Consider the following 16,181-nt stretch of genomic DNA (forward strand, 5'->3'; position numbering starts at 1 on the left):
TACTCTTGGCTTGATTATTCTTCAGTACATTGACATCACTGAGCACTTGGCCGTGCTGACCATCTTCACGACTCCCTGCTTTCAGTTCATCAGTTCATGTTTCTTTTCCCGGAAAGGAGACAAGACGTGGGCACGTGTGAGTGGGCTCCCATGTTGGTGCGTGCATGCATGAGCCTGGTCACGTGTGTGCATGGTTACTGGGGACTAAAACAAATGATACACAAATCAGGAAAGGAAAGGAGTCAGGTGACGCCTAGCCCTGTTTGATGCTGCACATTCTGGGGCTTCAAGCAGTTTTCAGAGGGAATGATTGTTAGGTCTGTAAGAAGAAAAAACAACAACTTGAGAGAAACTGGGGCATTTTAGTCAATAACTAACATGGCCTCCGGTTTTCAGGGACTGTTTTGAGTGGAGAACATATTGCAAGAGGAAATTCCCATCGTGCCACTCTTTTCATCAAGCCTATTAAGCTCATGATTTTATTTTAACAATGGCTTTCCCCACAGCCAGCCTGTTTTGGGTACAGACCGCCAGACATGGTTACTGAACACCCAGAGACTCAAGCAATTTTGGAAGATGCTATTTTTAAGCTCTCTTGTGGCATCTCCTGGGCAATAAGCCGGTTAACATCAGTGGCAAGGTTTCTGGAAGCTTCTGCACTCACCAGTGTGAGATTCAACTTCCTTCAGGTACCTCTGGGCACTTCTGTCCAGGGCTTATCCAAGAAAGGGGTGCCTCGGGGGCAAGGGGCATTGCTCATCCCCGGCAGGACTCTCAGGGATCGGGAATCGGCAGTAATGTGGGTGGGGTCCCTGATGCTACTAAGAGATGCTGCTTCTCTTTCCCAGTAGCCGTTGGGCTATTGACTACCATTCCCTTCCCTTGCCTGGTCCCACGCGTGACCAAAGATACACGTGTGCAAAGCACCTGAGTTTCAAGCTTCCACCTGAGTCCTTCGGCAAACTTTCAGAATAGCTGGGTTAGTTGTTGGTGGCATCGCCTTCCTTTAGGAAGTCTTTTCTCCTCTGGAGCTTCTCTCCTCAGAACCCTACTTGCTGCCCTCAAATCTCCCCCATGCCCATTTTAGTCTGAGGTTGCACATCCCTCAGATGCTCTCTGATCATTTCATCACAGTCCCTCCCTCGGCTCTGCTCCCCGTTCTTGCTCCCTGAGGCTTCACTCTGCTTCTCTGCCCTCCACGGGCATTTGAATTTGCAACTGGAGTTCACAGCAATAATCAGCCTTCTTGCCACCCCCTCCCATCCTACGTATACACAGATGATCAGCTGGTTACAAGATACCAGAGGCAGATTTATAGGATGAAAATTCAAAAGGGGGCCATCTGGATAGGAGGAGAGCATGGTCCACCTGCTTCCCTTACCCTGGGACCAGCCCCTCCTGGCTCCCACCCCAGGAACAAGGACCATAATTCCAATGGGAGGTAGTTATCTCAATCAGCCCCATCTTAGCAAACGGTGATGGAGAAATTCTCCTTGGGAGGGAGTCAGGTCCATCTCTCCGTCACACATCAGCTTTATTTAGCAGGTCAAATTTTCCTCAAATAATCAGGAAGAAAATATATCGACACATTCTGGAACTTATTTCTTACAGAATTTGAGTTTTCCATACCTCTTTGCTCCCACCCACAACTAGGGTGTCTATCAGGGCAGCTGCTAGTTCAAGGGTGTCTTCGAATTAGAGATGAAAGCTTTTCTTTGTGGCAGATTCACCCACACCCAGAAGTGTAAGGAGATTTCAGCACCCCTCCATCCCCTCCAGTGGTACCCTTCTACAGGGAATGACGTCCCCACTGAAATTGCACAGCTGTGGCGTGATTGTCATATGGTTTGAACACGAATTTATCACATTTGTCTACATCATATCTTATTCCAGAGAAGACTTGTGGCAATTTACAAACATACTAAGTCAAATTGAAAAATTACACATAAATAAAAATCATATCCAAGGAAAAATGTCAATAAAGTAAGCAAAATTTTTAGCAAGGGAAAGTCAGAATTCAGACATCACAGGCTGGAGCAGTGTATTTAACTGCAGCTGCACATTCTTTAAAAATAGGGGGTCTGGGTCCCACCCCCAGAAGTACTGATTTAATTGATCTGAGGTGTGGCCTGGGCATTGGAATTTTTTAAAGCTGCCCAAGTGATTCCAACTGGAGCCAAGGCTGAGAATCACTGTTCTCAAGTGGACCCTACCACTATTAAAATGAGAACACAAGTTTAAATCTGAGCTTCCCAGTAGCTGAAGCAAAAAGGAAAACCTGATGAGTTTCATAATATACATTGTCTCAAAGATAAGAGAGATTTTCTTGCCTCTGAAGTCTAAAAGAAATCGTTAAAAATATGTGTTCTTCCAACATTTGCTGCACAATTGTATGTGCAAGTGCACATATTCCTTGTGTGGTTTATATGCATTTGTATATACCTTCCTTTTTATGCAAATAGAATCATATGCTATTGCAACTTGCTCTCGTTTTTACAAGCATGTCGGCATGCACAGATTTTAGGAAATGTTTGGCAATCTTGATCTAAGATAACCCAGAAGAGCATAGATAGCCTCTATCTTCCCCTTTGGTGGTAGTAGTAGTAGTAGTAGTAGTAGTAGTAATAATAATAATAATAATAATAATAATAATAATAATAATAATAATAATAATAATAATAATAATAATAATAATAATAATAATACTTCTATCTTTGTAAATGGCAAGCTGCTGCCTTGGCTCCCTCCTGTCTTCTCTGCATTTTTCTGCCTTCTTGGTAGCACTAATAATCATCAGAACAGAGGGTGCCCAGAAATCCAGGGATGATAAATGGTGATGACTCTACAAAGTGATTGCAAAGCCCCTTTTATGGACAAAGGATGTCAAAAGTGGCCGTGTTACAGCTCTTCCTTTCCTGAGACAAACTGGACTCATCATCTGCGACTGTTATTCCCAAGTAAGAACCCCACCAGAAAGAGATCCAGGAGGGAAAAACAGCCTCTTGGTGTGACACATGGTGTCAGGCAGTTGTGGTTGGACGCCACCATAGCCCATCATTTAGGACCCAAGAGAGGCAGCAAGAGGAGACAGATCACATCTCCCTTTTAAGCGGTTGCCCCGTGTTCCTGGAGACGTGGGCAAACCACCCACTTTGGGGGCGGGGGACGAGGTGCCGATGGCGGATGCCTAGACGTGCCTCCAGCAGAAACAATGAGGACACGTTCCAGTGCTGCTCAGTCTTGCCTTAAACATAGATTGAAGGTCTCTGCTGAGCACCTCTGTGCCGTGGTGACCTGAAACTTTAGTCTCATCACTTTAAAAAGAGTCTCCACAGGCCTGGCACAGAAAACAGAGCTGCCCCTGCTTTTGGCAAGATTTTAAAATAACATCCCCACAATAAGCATGGAAAAGACATGCAGACTGCTTCTTGATGCTTGTAAGAGAGTAAACTCCATATGGAAGAGAGTGTTGTGTTTTTTTCAGCTGTCACCTACCCGTAGAACTACAATTGGCAAGATGTTGAAATACTTACAGACCAATTGACAATCCCTTTCCTGAGGCTCAGGTGCCTCCTGTTGCCCTGCCTGCCCCGCTTCCCCAGGCTTACCCTGGCCTCCCTATGATCCAGCGACTAAGGGTTAGTGCCTGGCCCACCAGGCCTCTGGGACCCTGTTCCAGACCCAAATCTGTCCTGGTTGGTCATCGCTGCAGATTTGCCAGCTGTTACTGTTCTGTGGACCCTTCCTGCTGGAACCCCAGGATCCGGAGCCACGCTTGGCACCCCATAGACCTTCCGTGAGTATCTGTTAAGTGAATGAATGAAGGTGCAACCTTATTCTGCCTAGCTTTTGGTAAATGGATCACAGGTTTGAGTAAAGGCCCTGGACAGAGGACTGGCTATGCTTCTGAATAAAGGAGCTGACCTGAGAAGTTTCATTCACTTGTGAAGATTTGATACAACTTCTCTGGGGACCAAAGGTTGCCCATGGACAGACCAGGCATGATCCAGCCCAGGGAGAGCCAGGCTCTGCCCGCACTTCAGCTCAGGGTCCAGGGGCAGCCCTGATGCATCTCCAAGTTGCCCCACCCACATCTCCAGACGGAGCTCGGGATGAAAGGTAGGCACTGACAATGTGCTGATGACCGCAAACACGCTGGTATTAAAATCTCATCCAATTAAAGTTCACTCTGTGAACATTGATTTTTGCCAGGAAGTACGAAGGACTCCTGTCCCTCCCTCACCCTTTTTCCTCTTCTTTTTCTTTTTTAAAACACATTCAGAAGTGTTTTAATGGCTGTTGAAGGAAATTATTGCTGCCGCAATCACCGCTCTCTGTGTGAAATGCCTTCAGTAGTCTGCAGCCTCCCTCCTGAGGGTGGGGGACATTTGGATATTAAAATGCCACTGAGCTACATCTGCTGACAAGCAGCCACTAATCATCTCTTAAGGCAGCAGGGGACATACCCCAGGTCCTCAACTCACCAACCCCTTCCTTAGGCGGGTTGCAGCCAGATGGTGGTTTCTGAGGCAAGGACAACAGAGAACAAGGAATAAAGAGGTGGAAAAGGACCTGGCAAGAGGCCAGCACAGAAAGAACCATTTGCTGATCATCTCTGCTCGAGGTGAGAACAGACCTGCACGCCTGGCGTCCGGGAGGTCTAATTTTCAGTTAAGTGGTGCCTCAGAAGAAGCATGTGGCCTTCTCATTTGCAGTTAAATCCACAGACTATAAATTTTTTTCTTTGTTTCTTTCTATTTTTTTTTTTTTTTTTTTTTTTTTTTTAGTGCTCCTATAAGTTGGGCGGCTTCATATGCTGGATTGGGGGGATATAGTCATTTGTCCCATCGGTCCCTCTCCTGCTTCTCCAACCTCCTCTGCATCTACGGTCCTCTTTTCCTCTGCCTTCCCTTGGAGTCTGGTCATGGGAGGCAGTGGCAGGAGTTAGGAGAGTGGGAAGAGAGAAAGGTCAGGATCTCTAGTCCCCAGCTCGCTCCTTGTAGAGACTCCATCAATTCAAGGTACCTGTCTGAGCGCCGGCCGCCATTCCTGTTGGGTGGCCTCTCTGTCTCGCCACCTGGAAGGAGCAGGGCTTCTGGATCCTGTTACCGGCTCTCTTCTCTCCCCTTCAGGCCTGGAGGAGGTAATGGCTTCTCCTCCACCCCGTACGCAGGACTGCTGCCTGGATACTCACTGTCTCTTGTTAGTCTCCCGTCCCTGCCACACCTTTGTAAATTGCTCTTCATTACACTCTCTCAAATCACCCAGCTTGAATGTGACATCTGTTTCCTGCCGGGCCTTACTGGCACACAGGTGCACTCAGGTCGTCATGTACCTTCTCACAGACCTTCATACCAATGCTGCAATGTCATCGGAACACTCTTCCCTCACAGAGAGGATGCTTCGTGACTCCCCCAAAGCCATGCAGCTGGAATTTATGACTCTAGGCATGGAAAGCATTTTGGTCTCACTTTCAAGTTTAGGTCTTTCTCACTGCCCCATAGGGTCTCTCAGACCTCATGGGGCTCTGCCTGTGGTTCCCTAAATCCTTACCTCAATCTCTTCTCATCTCCAGCTGCTTTATGAACTAAAATTTGCTTACTATCTTTTTTTCAAAGCACTTGAGCACCTATCATTTCATTTGAGCCTCAGGACATGAATTTACTTGGATCCAAATCATTCCAAGGCATACGAAGAACCTACAAATGATGAGGCATCCAGCAAGGGATTCCCTTGTATCATCCGTCAGTGCACGGGACACAGTGGGGGCCCAGGAATGTCATGGGAGGTGCGGGACTGTCCCAGCAAGTGGGGCCAACACATCTACAGAATTTACACAGGTGGTTTGAGAAGCACTGCACCAGGGCTCCGCTGCTCTTTCTGGTCAGTTCTGTAGCCGACAAGAAAGGGGAAAAGAGCACGGAAGAGGCACACCCTGAGTCTTTAGTTGCCAGCCTGGGAGAGGATCATGTTTCTACTCACATTCCCTGGGTGAGAACTTTTCAGTGTGGCTGCCGCCCCTGGCCACAAGGCATGTTGGGAAATGTAGTCCCTAACTGGGCAGCAGGTGTCCAGCTACAACACCGGCACTGTGGAAGATGAGGAGAATGGATCTGGGTGGACAATTAGCTGTTGTTATCACACCAGCCTTTCTAGACACAATCTACCCCACCCCAAATCAGTCCCACCTTTTCAATAAGCTCACCTAGCAGTCTTTCCTGCCCTCTCAACAATCAGTTGGGACATGCCGGAAAAATACCAGCATCTAAAGACCTGCATTCTATCCCTGCCTCTGCCAAAAATGGCTCCACCACGTGGAGGAGGCTGCTTCACTTCCGTGCTTCAATTCCTCCCCTGTCAACAGGGATAGTGACATTTATCAAATAAAATCATGGTTGGCCGACCGCATCGTACATTATTTAACAACAATAGCTGGCATTTATTGAGTGTTTGCTGTGTGAGCCAGGCACTGTTCTAAGTCTGTTATATGTTTTTGTTCATTTAACTTTCAGTAAGCCTCTGCAAAAGGTACTATTATTATCTTCATTTTGCAGCTGAAAAAAAGAAGTGAGATACAGAGCAGGTAAGGACCTTGCCAGGGATTCATAGCCAAGTTCATAGCCACTGCTATCTTGTGCCTTTAATAGACAGGTAAAGGATTTGAGGAGTATTTTATCTTGTTTTCCTTGAACCTCCTGAATTTTCACTTTAATTCATGAGCCATCTGGCCTACCTCCCTGTGAAATGAAGAATTACTTTATGAAGGGACCATTTATTTTTCATCCTCATACCTGCCACCGCAACCCTCCCAGCCTGGTACTTTCACAGAGGAGACACTCTGTGAATGTGTGGGGATGATCTAAGCAGATCTAACAAAATGCAATTTTTACCGAATTCATAATGCTGTGGTAGAAATGGCGTCAATTTGCCATCATCACACCTGGATTCAAATCCCCTCTCTCCTGGGAACTAGCAGTGCTAGACTGGGATAGCAATTTATCCACCTAACCTCGCAGAGCATCCGTGTTCTCATCACTAAAATAGGTGAAATAAAGGGAAGTTTAGTTCTTGGAACTGAGGTTGGCTATGGTAGCTCCTGCCTCTTGCAGTTGGTAGAATCATTCATAAATGACACTGAGGAATGGACCACTATTCTGTGCTTCCCTCAGCAGAGATGGGGGTGGCTGGGAGAAGGGCAAGACAGAGCACAAAGCTAAGCTGCTCGTGAGAGGGACCTAGAGGGACTGTCCAACTGATGACCAACATGTTTACGAGCCTTCAGAGAAGCCCAGAGCTGAGTAGGGGTGAAGAACTGAACTCCTTTTCTTTGCAAAAGTGATGGGGAATCGAGCTGAAAAGGGGAGAGAGAGAATGAGAGGAAAAGGTAGAAAGGGGGATGAACCTGGAGAAGTGAGGAGTGAGGGATTTGGAAGAAGAGAGGGGACTTAGCAACATGGCTGGGATGGAAAGGGCACGAGTGAGAGAGTCTCGTCGGAAATGGCCAAATAAATAAATGCAGAGGGCTGTGCACTTGATTTCTTTTCTTCCCTTGTCTATCGATTATAATCCCCCTCCAACACTCTAAACATTCAGCAAAGTCTTCCATGTACAAATGCTTTGTGTTGATGTGTGTTGTTAATGATGCGGGAGAGAGGGGATCCACACCTGGGCTATGTGATCAGTAACTCAGAGGAGCTTGAATCCAGGGGAGAACAGGAAACCGGTAAGCCACCATCTCCACTCCCCACAAAACCTCAGGGAGACTGGAGGACCGCTGGCTGGCTGTGGCCACACACAGAGTAGCCCTGGAATCAGTTTCATTTGAATCTCAAAGGGCAAGGTGCCTCTGCTGACCCTGGGATGCAAGGAGATGATAATATCAAGGAGTCCCACCTAAACACTTTAGCAGCCTGTGTAGCCTGGGCGCCACCACCAGAATTGGAGGCTGGCCTGCCCACCATCATGGTGATATTGGGTGAATATCAGAGCTCCCAGAGGTGCAAAAATGGCAACAACAACAACAAAAAATGCCGTAACATATGTAAAAACTCAGCATTTGTAAAACCTGGCATATATCAGGTCCTTAATTAATGCTATTATCCTCTTCTTCTACTTTAGGGAGGAAAGGGTCTACAGGGTCAAAAAACTGGGGGGAGATGGAGTGGGAGGGGAGTACACTAGCACTGGAAGGGGATTCAGAGTTCTTCCACTCCCAACTCCTGTTAGCCCAGGTGTGTCCTAGAGGCAGAGAGAGGAAAAAGGAGGGAGCAGGGCAGGCCCTTGGGGGCAGAAGGTGTCCTCTCTTAGTCCCATGGCAACAAGTCACAAAGGACCTTCCAAGAAGAGAGGAGAGTCAGACCGGGCCTCCCGTACATACAGAGAGGAAGTGATGCCTGGGTTCTGCGCTCCACCTTGAAGTCAGTATCAAGAGGTAGGACTCTTATGGCTGCAAGATTTATTTTGAAAAAACTATTCAAAATGGTTTAGGCAAAAAGGAGGACTTATTGGCTCCCATAGATTGAAAAATCTAAGTGTTGGGAAGTTTTCAGGCCCAGTAGGATTCAGAGACTCAAACGATGTCACCCATGTCTGGGCTCCAAAATGTCCTGCATTTTGGCTTCATGCTCAGGCTCCGTGTGGTGACAAGATGGCTGCTGACTGCTCAGCCCACATCTCTACATTTGCTGCATGTCACTGGCCCACCCCTGAACCAAACACTGTGGCCAAGGGAACTAAATATACTGCTTGACTTTGCCTTCCATTGGACCCTTGTATTATCTCTGACTTCAGGTCATCCTGTTGGAGGAGAATTAATAAAATGGCTGCACTTAGGCCAACAGAGTGCTCATTCATATGCTTGCCTTTAAAATGGTCAACTAGCCTGACTGACCAGTTGCTACTAACAGCTCCAGGCCCATTGTTAAAATAAAGTTATTAATTTTACTGTTTCTGCTTTATTCCAGTAATCAAAAGTAACAATCATGCTTGATTTCTGAGTCGTTCTCCAGGGAGAAGGTCACAGAACTGTAAACTTACAAAACAGCCTTAATTCCCAAGAAGACCACACCTTGGCACTTATAAGATAAAGAGATCAAAAGAGCAACAACCACTAGCCTTTACAGAATTGGTCACTTGGAGACACCATCAAACCACTCTGAGTCTTATGAGAAGAAAATGAATCTGTTGATTGTTACCAATGCTTTATTGTTTGAGCTATGGCTATATAATCACCCGCCCCATCCCCAAGGTGGGCTCACAATTTTGAAGGCACCAGCCTGCTGTGAGTCCTCTTTGCCTGGCAAAGTAATAAAGCTGTCTCTTTTCTTCTAAGCTCCAAGACCCAGTCTCTGAGTTACTTGGCTCATCAGGGTTGGGGGCCAATCTTTCAGCGACACTACCTTTCCACTTACCTACTCTGTCCCAGCCACACTGGCCTCCTGTGGTCCTTCAAATGCTTCAGACATGCTCTACCTCAGGGCTTTTGCACATGCTCATACCCCTGCCTGAAGCACCCTTCCCCAAGAAGTCTATGGTGGCTCCCTCCCACATCTCCTTCAGGCCTTTGTTCAAATCTCACCTTCCCCAGTTGGGACCACTGGATTTAAAATTAAACTCAACTGATACACCACCTACACATATACACACTCCTTGTCCCTGTTTCCTGTCTTATTTCCCTAGGGTAGAGTTCACTATCAGCTTATCACCAAATAAATAAGTGGAAAAAAAATAAAACAGCATGTTCACCCTCTCCCCACCCACCCCAGTGGAAAGAAAATTCCATGAAGCCAAGGATTGTTGTCCATTCTGTTCTCAGCCATGTTCCCAGGACCTAGAGTAATGTCGGGCACATAGCAAGTTCTCAATAAATTGTTGAATGAATGAATAACAAGGTCAGAGGCTCCAGAACTGTAAGCAGGATTGAGGTCAGGAGAAGGAGTTCCCTGACTAATTTGGTGTGGAGGGGTCTCCACCAGCAGGCAGGCGATGGGCACTTTGGCCTCCAGAACAGCAGAAGTCCGGTTCCCCTCCCTCCTCTCTGTAACACACACACACACACACACACACACACACACACACACCATCCCTCTGGCTTCCTTGCAGAGTCACAGCTAGAACCTCCCGCAGCATTTCCCCTGTTATTGAGAGGCCTGGCCCCTCCCCATCCCATCCCCAAAACTGGCCCTGGGGGCCAGCAGGGCCCTCAGATGGCAGGGGACAGGGATGTTTCAGTCTTAATCAAACCCAATCCTTTTGTTCCCACCTCCTGCACCCTACTCCCCTTTGTGTCTTTTTACATGACAATCAATAGAGGCCAGGCTTTGGGGATATTATCAGAGCCCTGATTGCAACCTCTAACATTATAATCCACAGGGTTGCGGGGAGCATTAGTACATCCTGGATAAATTAATTCAGTGTAAGTAAGGGCTTTGAAGCCGGGCACATCGCTCGGCTTTTGAAGCTTAAGCCCTGTTTAGATTACTTGATTAAAGCGGGTCCAAAGCTTTGGCGATCAATATATTTTGCTTAAGAGCAGTGTTGCTACAGAAGCCGATTTAATTGCATCCGTGGTGCCCTGCCTTGTGGATAGCTCTTTAGAACGTAATGAAATATCACAGAGGCAAAAATCAGGGGCTGAGAGGGAGCGGGGAGAGACAGTCATCAAGTCACCACCCTGAGAATGCAAGGGACACATATTTGCAGGACGTGTGCATAAATAATCCCTGAAAATGAGAAGTCAGAAGGAAAATAACAATGATAATCACTGCTTATAAAACCCTGGTGCACGAGACACGGGAGGGAAAGCTCCGTTACCTGGCTGTTTTGAGGGTGGTTTCTTGCATTGCGACTGGGGATTCTATTAGGTCCAATAATGGGATGGCACTTCATCAAAGTCATTGTGGTTGATGAGGGGGTTGGCCGACCCCACACCCACAAGGCAGGAGATGGGAGTTTTCTCGAATATTAGGGACAGTCACACCGAACGAGCAACAGGATGGCTGGACCAGGAGTCCAGATGGGCCGGGAAGAGAGGAAGCAGCACGTGTGACATCCCTACTACCTGCTAGCTACTGCTCCAGCAGTTTCCCATTTTTATTTCATTTAGTTGCTGAAGCAATGCTACCGAATGGATGTGACTGGGCCCATTTTACAGGATGGGCTGGTTGGCAATGAGGCAAAGGCAGAATGTGAACCTGCTTTGTCTGCTTCTCAAAGCCATAGTCGGTGCCAGTTCTGCTTTCCACTGGGCCACGAGCTAGCTGTGCCAAGATTTGCCAAGTCATTCAGCCAGCCTGGGTCACAGTGTTCTCGCCTGCCAAATGAAAAGGATCCTGAGGTTCCTTGTGATTCAAGATCTTTGGTCTAGAGTAACTCTGGCCGGGGAGTCAGGAAGCCAGTCTTTGCACCATAAAGAACCAGCCATGTGACAGGGGTAGTCACTTCCCTGCTTTGCTGAGTTTACCCATTTACACTACAGGGTAATAACTTGGTGACAGAGAGCCATCAGATGAAGGAGGCCTCTGACACACCATAAATACCACACAAGTGAGTCTGTTTCAGGTGCTTAAATCAGACAGCCCCAAAGCTCACATCTTTATCAGAGCAGGAAACTCTGTGCCGTCAGGAATGAGTCATGGCAGAGTCAATAGACTCGGAGAGAAGGGCCATTGACTGATCAACCAATTAACAAACCAACATTTGTGGTTTTCTGCATCCTACGTGTTCTCTCTCCTCCTGGATTCCTGGAAGATTCACACCTCAAACCAGGTGTTACAAACCAAACTTGGGTCCACTTGCGTGTGTGAGCAGTAAAGCCGATCCACTGACACTGGGTTGCGGTGAAGGAAAGTGCAGCGTTGGCTGCAGGACACCAAGCAGGGAGTCCAGGCAGCTAAAGCTTAAAAGGCCAGAACTCCCCCAAGGCATTCAGGGAAAGGTTTTTAAAGGCAGGGTGAGGAAGTGGGGATGTGGGGTGTGTGATCAGCTCTCGGACATCCTTCTGATTGGTTGGTGGTGAGGCCATCGAGAGTCAACACCATCCACCTTCAGGTTCCAACAGGTCTGGGGTCAATGCGCTTGTGGGCAGCACACAGTTAACTTCTTCCACCTGGTGGGGGTTTCAGTCTCTGCAAAACAGCTCACAGGATGTGCACGGCTCAGAATATTATCTATAGCCCTTGAGGAGGAACTAAAGGCCCTTGACTTTGTTGAATGGCTAAACTGTTATTTGTTTATCTTGCTTGACTGGTTTCCTTTCTTTCTGCATTTTCTCACTTCTCTGATTAAATTTATTCTTTGGAACTCAAGGAAGGCCAAGGATGCTAAGGTTTTTCTATAGATAAGAGGCAGGTGGAGGACGTGGTGGGGGCAGTTCTGTCCCGGGAAGACCCCATCACGTCCTGCTCAGTCACCTCCACCTTTCTAAGCCACACCCAGGTAGCTGCCTTGGGGATCAGGGCTCAGGGAGGAGAAGGACATGAGGAGAAAGCCTCAAGCAGGCAGCAGAAGAGAGGCAGCTGTCCCCCAGCATCTTCTCACGGAGGTGGTGTGAACACCAAACACACTCTACACATCACAGCTTGAGGCTGCGAAGAGTGTGGGGGCCCCAGAGGCCTCCAGCCCTTAGGTTTACATGTAAAATCTTTTTATTTATGTTACAACAATATGATACAGCGTTGTATGCCCGTGAATCAGACCCAGTATAGAGACTGCAGATTCGCCTTGCAGGGGAGCAAAGCTGAGAACAACAGTCTTCAGAAAGCTCATTGGGGGGCCCATGCCCCAGGTCCCAGGAGCAGGAAAGACGGACTGATGGCATTTGCTTTTTTTGGCTCCTAGGGTAGGGGTTAGGTTGCAAATCAGCATTTTCTGAGGGCACATTTAGAGTTTCAAGAACAATAATTCTGGCCATCAAATACTGAAATCCTCTTTCGAGGTCTGGGAAACTCACCACTTTTTTGAGTATTGATGGGTGGTGTAGGGGCATCTCACCTAAAAGCTAAAATTGCCGGACGCTTGCTTTCCGCCTCCTTTGCAGCTGGGACGTGGGCATGTGACATAGCTCCACCCATCACACGTACCCAACCAGACTTTGAATGCAAGGTTAGCAAGATAAGGAGGCAGGAACAGTAACACATGCAAGAAAATGGAGTTACAGTTTGAGTGTGTGCGTGTGTGAGAGAGCGAGAGGGAGAGACGCTGGCCAGGGCTGGGGGTAGCATTTGGTGCCGGTAGTTTGGGGGGTACCAACCGTTGTGTGTGGTGCCAGGTAGTGGTGGAGGGGGTGTCCTGCAGGCCAGCTCTGCGGCATAATTGGGGCATTGCTCCTGCCAGCAGGAGCTCGCCGAGTTCTCCAGCCTCTCCAGCAATTCTGTAAGCTCTCCTTTAAAGCATTGCTTTGGGTTTGCATTTCTGCTGCTTCCTCTTAGAAGCTCTGGCAGAGGCAGAATGGAAATCAGATAGCCGGGGCTTAGTCTTGGCTCCACTGGGCCTAGTAAGATGGGGCAGTGGGACCCTCCACTCTCTGAGTCCCATCCACCACTAGCATGCCATGATGGGTAAGGAGAACCTGGAGAACAAACACAGAATCCCCAGGTGGGACAGGTGCAGGATCCTCAGGCAGACCTCGGTGTTAGTCTCCTGCCTCCGCTACCTACTATCTGTATTCTTTGGCAGAGTTATTTATATTCCTGAAACCTCAGTTTCCTCATCTTTAAAATGGAACTAATAGCAGTGCTTACCACCTAGAGTTAGGTGAGGATTAAATAAAATAATCCATGTAAAGCATTCAACAAATTCTAGGTGTAACTTAGCACAAGAATAGACTTACATAAAGAGGTGTTCTGAACACGCTTCCAAAAATGAATTCCTGCAAAGCAAATTAGGCTTTTATGCTTACTTAAACCAAAGATAACATACATGCCACTCACCTTGCATTTAAATTAAATTTTAAGGCCAGTAGAAACTTTCCATATTCTTACCTCTTTCAAGCTTTTCAACCACCCTATGCAAAGCAAATATTCTTCTCCCCATCTTAGACAGTTGAAAGCCAGGACTTAGAAAAAAGCAACTCCTCCAAAGCCAATTCACCTTGGAAGGGGCAGGGCAGGACAAGAAATCCAGGTATCGACAAAGAAACTTAGTTCCTTTCTGTCCTTGAAGAGGTGTGGGCCCCAAGCAAGCGAGATAATTTTTGCTCCAATGGTGTGTGCTCTGGTGGTTTCCTAGAGCCCTTGGAATTTAGTCATGACTAAAACCAGCTCCACCGCTGGACTTCCCATTACATGAGCTGGAAACTCCCTGTGTTTGCTTAAACTAGTCTGACTCGGTTTCTGTCATTTGCCACCAAGAATTCCCACTGGTACAGAAATGTCACCACTAATGTTGTTTCCTTTTATCTCATCCATTTGACAGCCATTCACTGAATGTTTGTGATGTGCCAGGGACCATATTGGGCTCTGGGGATGAGCAGGGTACAGTCCCTGCCCTCAAAATACAACCACCCCATGAGCTAAGGGTGGTCAGATGTTCCTACGTTTGTTTTTTAGAACAGAAAACTTAGTCTCAGAGAGATGGAAGGACCTTGCTCACGGTCATAGCTTTTCAGTGGCAGAGCCAAGTAAAGAACCCCGGCAGAGAATTTTCTATAGAGACCATTACTTCACAATTGGAGTCCACGGCTGATGGATGGGGGGTACTACTCAACCACAAGTCTCAGGGGCTGCCTCTATCATTTGGAATCCAATAAAGGCTGAAAGAATAAATAAGTTCCAGAAGGGCTTAGAAGAGCTCACATGAATGATAGAGCCAGAATGAGTTGTTAAGGGCAAAAGAGTCTCACTTCCCTAACCTTTGGAAATTGACTTCACCGAAGGCAACTACTGCGTCTCTCCCATAAAGCATCTCTTGCTACTGCTGTCAGAGACAGAACTTTATTCCGTTCTCTGGGCTTTATATTTCAGATTTTGTTCTCTGCCTCCCTCAAGAAATAGGACCCAAGTGACTCAGAACATCTAATCAGGAAGTGAGACTCCTTGGAGGACAGGAGCAGGAGAGAGAGATTTGCCCCGGAGGTGAGTCAAACAAGCTCAGATATTCCCTACTTGGGCCCTTTCTTATAGCCTCAGAGGTGGTACCCACAGTCAGGAGGAGAACAAAGAAGGAGGTGGGCACAGCACAAAGCTACACATCACACCGCCTAGCCATCGCCATGGTAACAGCAAGTCCCCTCGAAGCTGGGAAGAGGAAGCCGGCACAGCCGCCATTTTCTGCCTGACCGTCTGAGTGGCAGCCTCCAGGTCACAAGGAAAACTGCGGACAGAGTTGCCAAGGCCCCAGGCTCCCTTCTGTCCTGAAGCCCCTTGTTTCCCTCAGTGCCACCTGCCCTCCTCTGTTCCGGCTCCAAATCCTCCGGGGGATTTTCCCCCACTAGGGGTCTCCTTACTTCTCCTTCCCAGCAGCCAGTCAGCAACTTACTTTTCAAACATATCATCTCCCAGAATATCTGAGCTGGATGGAGCCGCAGGCGTCATCGATTTCAGACCCCTTCCCCATTTTTCACAGGAGGACATTAAAGCCAGGCACATCACATGATTTCCTAAGGTCCTAATCCGTCTTGTCCCTGGACAGCCATGACCAGCACACACTTCCTGGCCTTGGTCACACTGTGATCAGGACCTGTAACCTACATGCCCCCCATTTTCCACTCCACCCCCATAAGTGCCTGTCTGCAGAGTTAATCTTTCCCTCTTTCTTCCTTCAGCAGGTTTCCTTAGTGACCAAAGCTGAGAATGATGGCCCAAAGACCTCGCCCTCCCACCCGTGTTCCCTGTGCCCTGCACCAGCCCCGAGAGTCTTGACTCCTGCTTCATCTCAGGCCTCTCCATGGCAGTAATTTTCGAAAAGAAGCCCCCTGAGCAGAGCCAGCCGGACCACAGCACAGAATCACATTTTCAGAGTCTCTAAAAGAATTCACTAAAAGGAAAGGCAAGAGTGGATTTTTAGATGCTGATTTACTAGAATCAGCTTTAAAGCACTGCAGCATTTGTAAACTCTCCCTATACTCTTGGGCGTTTAACAGAACAACCTTTTCCATTAATTCCATCCCTTTTGCATTATCCATAGAAAGTCCTATGAGCAGGTGGTGTGGCAACCACGTGCCTAACACATCTCAGACTTGTGAC

This window comes from Camelus ferus, chromosome 6, assembly GCF_009834535.1.
Source record: "Camelus ferus isolate YT-003-E chromosome 6, BCGSAC_Cfer_1.0, whole genome shotgun sequence".
In the NCBI taxonomy this organism is placed as follows: Eukaryota; Metazoa; Chordata; class Mammalia; order Artiodactyla; family Camelidae; genus Camelus; species Camelus ferus.